The sequence below is a fragment of the Hypomesus transpacificus genome, chromosome 23 (genome assembly GCF_021917145.1).
Source record: "Hypomesus transpacificus isolate Combined female chromosome 23, fHypTra1, whole genome shotgun sequence".
NCBI lineage: Eukaryota > Metazoa > Chordata > Actinopteri > Osmeriformes > Osmeridae > Hypomesus > Hypomesus transpacificus.
Window position 1 is genome coordinate 18,044,132 of NC_061082.1, and position 8,399 is coordinate 18,052,530.

The window sequence follows — 8,399 nt, forward strand, 5'->3', positions numbered from 1 at the left end:
GCACTACTTCAACACCACTGACCAATCAGTCTTTAGACTGGCACTACTTCAACACCACTGACCAATCAGTCTTTAGACTGGCACTACTTCAACACCACTGACCAATCAGTCTTTAGACTGGCACTAGCCACTGGCTGACCAGCCGTTCTCAAGACTGACTGTAGGAAGTCAAAGGGAATTTCATGCGGAGGTCACGTGTAAAACGTAGAGGACACCATGTCGCGAGGGCAGGGAAGACGGGATGAAGAGCGAGAAGGTTAGAGGAAGAGAAGCACAGACGGCGAAGGAGAGACTGAGCCGGAGGAAGACGAGTAGAGAAGGAGGAGAGAGGGAGGATGAGAAGAGGAGGTGGGAAGGAAAGAGGAAGGGCGGCGGACCCAAGACTCGTTCAAACGATTCCTCCGGATCCTGCCGAGTCATCAAACATTCAGCGGTCAGCTCACTCCTGCTAATGGAACGGCCATGATCTCTGTAATGCTAGCTTAGACACTCACACCTCACACACTGAAAACACACACACACTGAAAACACACACACACTGAAAACACACACACACTGAAAACACACACGCGCGCCAACTCGGCACACCGAGGGGAGGTGAGGGAGGGGCAGAGGGAAGTAGGACACAGGGTCGTCCCTGTGTAGCCAGGCCCCTCGCCCCCCCCCCCCCCCCCTTGAGATCAGCTCCACTCTACTTTATCTATCTAAAGGCTCCGCTGGCGGCTGTCCTTGATTAGGAGGCAGCGCGAGTCAGGGACACACACCGGAGGCCGTAGTCGGGTGACACACGCTGAGCGAACACGGTCACTCTCTCGGTTTCTCTCTGCGTGGCATGTGTCACCGGTCGGGCTGGTGCGTGTGGCCTCTGACATCGAGAGTGTGTGTGTGTCTGTGTGTCTGTGTGTCTGTGTGTGTGTGTCTGTGTGTCTGTGTGTCTGTGTGTGTGTGTCTGTGTGTCTGTGTGTGTGTGTGTGTGTGTCTGTGTGTGTGTGTGTGTGTGTGTGTGTGTGTGTGTGTGCGCGCGTGCTTGTTCACAGGATTAGGGCTATTGTTATGGTCCCCTCAGCTGTTGTGGAGCTAATGTGGGGCATTGTCTCTGGTTTACTTTGCCGGCTTCACTCATGACAACAAAACGGATTCAAAGGAGGTTTTGTACTTTCTCTCTCTCATGTTCTGATGTTGCATCATGCCATACAGACAGGTGAGGAGGCGGGGGCCACGGAGAGAAGTTTTCCTTCTCCGGCCTTCCAGATACACGATGAATCTGACACCAGGACACCTCCAGACGAGCCCTGTCTAAACCCAACCACCGACTGACACCCAGCGAGCACACCGGGCATCTGTCCCAAACACAGAGCGGACACCGGTGGGGGGGGGAACGCTCCTGGAACACACTTCCAGGCAACACAGATGGGAGGGAGAGGGATGGAGAGAGAGTATGTGTGTGTTTGTCTGTGTGTGCGTGTGCGTGTGTGTGTGTGTTTGTCTGTGTGTGCGTGTGCGTGTGGGTGTGTGTGTGTTTGTCTTTGGCAGGATAATGGTGTTTGATGCTCAGCAGACTGTTTGGTGGTTCTGTTGATGAGTCAGTCAGAATCTTCCTGAGGTTTTCTCTAGGCTGAATACTGCTTGATAACTCAACTGGAAATATAAGTACATGCTCTGTCTAAGCTGTCATGGAAGAGAGACAGACAAAGAGAAAGAGAAAGAGAAAGAGAAAGAGAAAGAGAAAGAGAAAGAGAAAGAGAAAGAGAAAGAGAAAGAGAAAGAGAAAGAGAAAGAGAAAGAGAAAGAGAAAGAGAAAGAGAAAGAAAGAAAGAGAAAGAGAAAGAGAGAGATAGAGATAGAAATAAAGAGATAGAGATAGAGAAAGAAATAGAGATAGAGATAGAGATAGAGATAGAGATAGAGATAGAGATAGAGAAAGAGATAGAGACGGAAAAGGAAAGAGAGAGCGAGTCTGACTCCGAGCTATGTGGGTGAAGACTTTCTAGAGAGTTTCCGAGGCGTGAGGTGCGACCTCTGACCCTGACCCTGACAGGATGCTCAGATTAGCATACCGTCTGACAGGGAGGCTGGGCCAGGGTTCAACATTAGCATCCGCACCAACAAACAAACAGCAACAGGGGCATGCTGATGTGGCCGGACGTCATCGCACGCGGCCGGACTGACGGAGAGAGCAAATCGCCATGCCGACCACGGCTACGGTGTTCGCAGGAAGTAAATAAGACGTCTCTCAGGCTCCAGTGCTTCCTTGCCGGATCTGTTCTGGGTGGGTTGAAGAAGAGATTGCAGGATGAGTGTCTTAAAGCTCCATCTGTCGCGGGAGTGATTCACGGCCTTACTGGGGACAGTCCTCCTCCATGCCTCTCCTCTACTTACCCACCCTTTGACTCAACGCCACTCCACTCCAATCCTCTCTTCTTCCCTGTCTTCTCTTCTCCATTCTCACCCTCCTCTTCTCTCCTCTCCTTTCCCACCCTCTCCTCACCTCACCTCTCCAATCCTCTCCTCTCTCATCTCCTTACCCACCCTCTAAACGCCACTCCTCTCCTCTCTTCTTCCCTCTCTTCTCTTCTCCATTCTCACTTTCCTCTTCTCTCTTCTCCTCTCCTTTCCCACCCTCTCCTCCTCTCCTTTCCTCCCCTCTTCTCTCTTCCGTCTCCTTCCTGGGAGCTGCAGTGTCTCTGACCTTCTCAGCATCGTCCTCTCCTGGCAAACTCCTTACGTCTTCTACTCCTCAGAGACAAAGATACCAGGACAAAGAGTGGAGAGGAGAGGAGGAGAGGAGAGGAGGAGAGGAAAGGAGAGGAGAGGAGAGGAGGAGAGGAGGAGAGGAGGAGAGGAGGAGAGGAGGAGAGGAGAGGAGGAGAGGAGAGAGGAGAGAAGAGAGAGGAGGAGAGGAGGAGAGGAGGAGAGGCGGAGAGAGGAGGAGAGGAGGAGAGGAGAGGAGAGGAGGAGAAGAGAGGAATCCTACTGTCCTCTAACAGCTCAAGGACAGATCCACACACGTGTTCACACACACTCTGTGTACTGTACATCTTTAAGACCAAGCCTGGGGATTAACACTGTTATTGTGAACCGGCCAATCACTTCCACTGTCCCCACTTCCTTATCACATGATAGGAAATGACTGAGCTTCCAATACACCGATGCTGAGTAAAACCGCAGGTGCAGCTAAAACATCATCAAAGCTACAGCAGCCCATAAATCACATACAGTACACACACACACACGTCCCTCACACAGATACACACACACCCATCTCTTACACACACACACGTCTCTTACACACACACACAAGTCTCTTACACACCCATCTCTTACACACACACGTCTCTTAAACACACGTCTCTTACACACACACACACACACGTCTCTCACACAAACGCACGCATGCATTGCCATCAGACCCACAGCCAGTGGAACACCATTAATCATAAGAGACAGAATGGGACTAATTACCCTCAGTGTGTTACAGTACAGCTCCTTTGTACCTGGCCTGCCCCAGAAAGAGAACTTCTGGTGGTGGATGGAAGGCTGGATCTCCACAGGGAAACGTGGCTGTGCTACACTACAGCACTCCAGGAGAGACCCGCTGGGTGTTCGTCCTCGCCTCTTGGGGACGGCCTAATAAAAAAGACAGAGATGTAGAAAAAAAACTGCATCAGCTGACCATCCGAGGTAGCAGTCAGTTGCACCTTCCAAGGAATCTTCTAGACTGAGTGCTTCCTCGTAGTCACCTCTGAACACAGCAGTCAAGACTGATCATGCTCTCTCGGGCAAGAGGGTTTCGAAAAGGGTTCACCGTCTGTCGCTGGAGGTGAACCCTCTGAACCCTTTTCGGAGGCCTAGGGAGAAGCGGAGAGATGGATCTATGGAGTGCCTCCTTTCGAAGAGAGGTGCCAGTCTGACTAACATCAGCTTCATCCCTCTGGCTCATCGCCTCCACACCTTCACACCTACCTGCCAGGCTCACGCTCACGTTCCACACGTGAGCACCTCTGCTCACCAGCAGCTTCACACGCACACACACACACGCGCTGCCTGGAGCACTGTAAACTCACGTCTTCCCACCTCACTGTACACAGGCGCGATCCGCCCATCGTTCGACAAACAGTCAATCGCACAGCTTCTACATCCACTCGCGTGTTGCATCCGGGGCCTTTTTATCCCATCGGCCCACACGCACGCTTCTTATTAGACACACTAGAGCAGTCTCTCTTGTCCTGGACCACCTCTGATTAGACCTTCGGGTGATGCGCTCCACAGGTCTCCCAGTTAATCTGCCATGACGTAACCAGAGAGTAGACACGCTGGTTCTCAAGCTGCCTGACCGGTGGGCAGCCTGGCTCACCATCACACCAAGCACACACACCCAACACATCAAACACACACACACACACACACCAAACACACACAGAGATCAAATACACAAGGGGGGCCATATGCCTCAAGTATCAAAATACCACAAATCAAATATCCGTCCCTAAATAAATATCTGAGGGAACAGAGGGAGCTATTTCTTCATAATAAACTTGCACACACAAACCCCTCTCTGGTCACCTAGCTTTCTACACCTGGGTTCAAGGACCTAGACTGAGCCGGGTGCCGGGTCCTACTCTACTCAACACACGACTGGGGATACTGCATTCGATCTTCCCTCTTCTCGACTATAGCCTTCAGTGTTGTCCAGAACCCTGGACTTTCTGGTTCAACTGTGGAACCAAGAATGATGAGGTCATCGTGCAAGGTTGAGCACAGGAGGTCCTCTAGTGGATCTGAGCTGAAATGAACTCCTGTCGTTTAATAACACGAGATGTGTGACCGGAGACTGTTCTCTCTCTCTCTCTCTCTCTCTCTCTCTCTCTCTCTCTCTCTCTCTCTCTCTGTGTGTGTGTGTGTGTGGGGACTGATGTGTCCTGGCCAATCCTGCTCTTCTCTATACACTTCAGCTGCTCTCTGACTGCAGAGGTTTGCTCCTCACACGCGCATCCAACACCACCAGCTCTGACACGCACAAATAAATGTTTTATTGCATCTGTTAGATACCTACTTATACAAATGAAAGCGCATTTTGCCTCAGTGGCAGACATGTTGGTCTGTCACTGTGGTGGAGCCGTCCTCCCACTCCAGACAACAGAGTCAAATATGTTCTTTGACAATCATCAAGACCCTAAATATGCATGATGTTGGCTTAATTTATTCACTTTCACAAGTAAGCAGACTCGTTTTCTAGAGAAAACATAAACACATAGGGCAAGATGCGTAGTCGGTATACCAGTTCGCATTAAGGATTTGTGAAGGATTATCAGTTGACATAAATGCATCCTGTGTATTCCCGCGGCTTTAAAACAGCACTCTTTGGACACATCGTGACGTATTCCTTAGCAGCAGCTTACAAGCTCATGAATACTTTATTTTACAAAATGCTGTCAAACTATAAACGCTACAGTATTAAACTAGCCTAATTGTAAACAAATTAACAAACGCGTGCAGTAGCCAAGTTGGTAAATGTATTTACAGCTTACTGTCGGATCCGTGATCCCTTAATTATAAGACTCGGGTGATGAATGACTCATAATTAACTAACTCTAGTTCTCAGGTAAACAAACAAACAAACAAACAAACAGCCATAAAAGTTCATTTGCGGTGTTTACAATGTGACCACAAACACTCACGACGCTCAGAGGCAAAGCTGGTGGAGCGTCGGTTTTGACTTGAACCGAACTGTCACGCGTATAGCTTACTCAAACCCATCCCCCTGCAAAAAAATTCCACTCTCGGTTTGCGAAATGTGTGTGGTCATTGTGAACAACATTGTCTGTGAAAAGTAGTCATGACCAGAAACGAAATAATCTGGGAGTGGAATACCGAGAAAGCCAACGCCACAGTCTGACACACGCCTTGTCTGTCATATTGACGGAACTCTGATCAAGAGTATGGCTACTGGAGCACAACAGCAAGTTGTCCCGTTTAAAATGGTTTGGATATCATCACTTCATACAATAGTTCACTCTCTTTTGTGCGGGAAGGGAAAAACGGTTATGGACATACCTGTAGTCAGCCTTTGGTGTCAGAAAGTAACGGTCTCTCGTCTCTCTCGTCGCCGGTTGCACCAAGTGCTCTCTCTCGCTCTCTCGCGCTCGGACGGTTTGACAGCGGTAAGCCGCTCGCTCTGACTAGCCCAGATAGCATCCACGCATGCTCATCCCGCGGCCTCGAGGGCAGCGCTACCTGAGGGTGCGCCTTGCATATGTCCCACATCCACTAAAGGACGTATAGGTACGGAAAGAGCCTCAATAAGGAGCTAAGAACTACGTTTCTTAAACCTGTTCACATTGAATGTTGTAGCCTACTTGTAAATATTGTTTTGACTGGCAATGATTCGTTCCCAGACGGTCACCCATAGCTCCAAATGGCCAACGTTCAAATGTGTTAAAAGTGTGGATTTGCTCAGATTAACATGTTCCTGCTACAGAAGGGGAACTAATTATATGCTATGTTGCTGGTCACCATATAAACCTCTATTTTAGAAGTTAAACACAGGCTGCAGGAACAGCACCCACACTACCAGTTCCTCCCCCAAAGCCTAAATGGCCCCTGGAGGTTGACTGACTGCACTAACACACACATGCACACACCATCCCAAGCAGCAGAGACAGTCTCCATCCATCCTTCCCACGGCTAGAAGGTAATGCAGATCCTCCTAATGGACCACAGGAACATGGGCAAGGTGATGTATGGTCTCATTACCTCTCCTCCCTGCTCCGGGGGGGGGGGGGGGGGGGGGGGGGGGGGGGGTTAGTTGCGTGTCCGTGAGTGGAGACACCAGCTTAATGAGATGCTCACACAACACCCCAAGCAGAGCCGTCGTCACCGCAACAACCTCTCAGGGGAACGCAGTGTATCAAACATCTGTGAGGTTCGAATGTAATATTCCACCCCCATCCCCCCATCCCATACCTCCCCCATCCTCCGCCCCCCCCCCCATCCTCCGCCCCCCCCCACCCCCCCCACCAGGCCAGGAGAGACACGGGCTCATATCTCTTCCTAACAATCAGGCAGGACAATTAGACTGGAAGTGAGAGGAACAGCAGGAATTATCCCTGAAGCTAAAATTATCTACTGCTGTGGAGGTGACACATTCCTGACTGATACGCTGGGCCTCCCCCGGTCTCTCGATGTCTCTCTCTCTTTCTCTCTCTCTCTCTCCCCCAGTCTCTCTCTATGTCTCTCTCCCCAGTCTCTCTCTTTCTTTTGGTTCCATGGTATATTATTGAGGAGACTGTGAACCCTGTTCACACGACTTGCTCGCAGTTAAAACATAAACTGTGAATACCTCAGGCTGGGAGGGGCTGGAGGGAGATGTGAGAAAAGGAGTCTATTTAAAAGAGACTCTGAGTGAACAATTAGCGATATCTGCACGCGTGAATGAGATAAAATGTTAGTTCCAGTGCAGTCTCAGTACAGAGAGAAACAAGAGTGCGTGTGTGTGTGTGTGTGTGGGGGGGGGTCAGAGAGTGTGAGTATGTATTGATATATTTCATTGAGGAATGAACTTCTCAAAGCATAAGATTAAATTTATTTAAATCCCCCCCCCCCAGGCACGCTGAACTGACAGCAGATCAAGCCTCTGTGATTCTAGATCTTCGTCTCTATCCCAGAGGAGCCAGTCTTCCATTCCGTTGCCCCCGACAACACTACAAAGGACAACCCACTTTCCTCCCCTCCCCCTCGTCCTGCTACGACCTTGGGCTGGCACTCAAGGTCACCCAAGGCAGACACTCGCGTGCGGTTCATCATCGCAGGACGCGATGTGGTGCGGATAGCGTTTCTCTGCTATTTCAACATGAGAGGTGTCTTCTGTGTTGCCCAAAAAATATTCAGCGTGTCTCTTTAGTGTAAATAATTGAATGTTCCTTCAATGAGATAAAAGCCTATTTTGGAAACACCTCTGGCTTGTCCTTCAGCAGCTGCAGGCTGCCTGTCTTTCCTGTTGCAGTGTGATGAGGCAGCATAACATTAGAACACACACACACACAGTCAAGAAGGGTGTCATTTAAGAACATCAGGTGGTACAACAGTCTCACCATGAAAACACTTGATGGGAAAAACACGTTTATTTTAGAATGTGAATAAAAATAAAAACACTTATGCAAAACACACAGGCTTGAGGCGCAAATGATTTAGCTCCTAACAGTTGGATTCCGTTTCAGGGTTTGGGGAATTAATTCCTCAGTGGTCTACCTCACGGTCAAATATGTTTGGCGCAAAGCAGACAGCTGGGTGAAAGCGAGGACATTCATGCTCATCCAACTGCAACTTTCATAGGCTGGTTGGTACTTGGGCTTTTAGTCAAAGACACTTGCAAGGGCATCAGCTATTTATCTGAAGCCTCG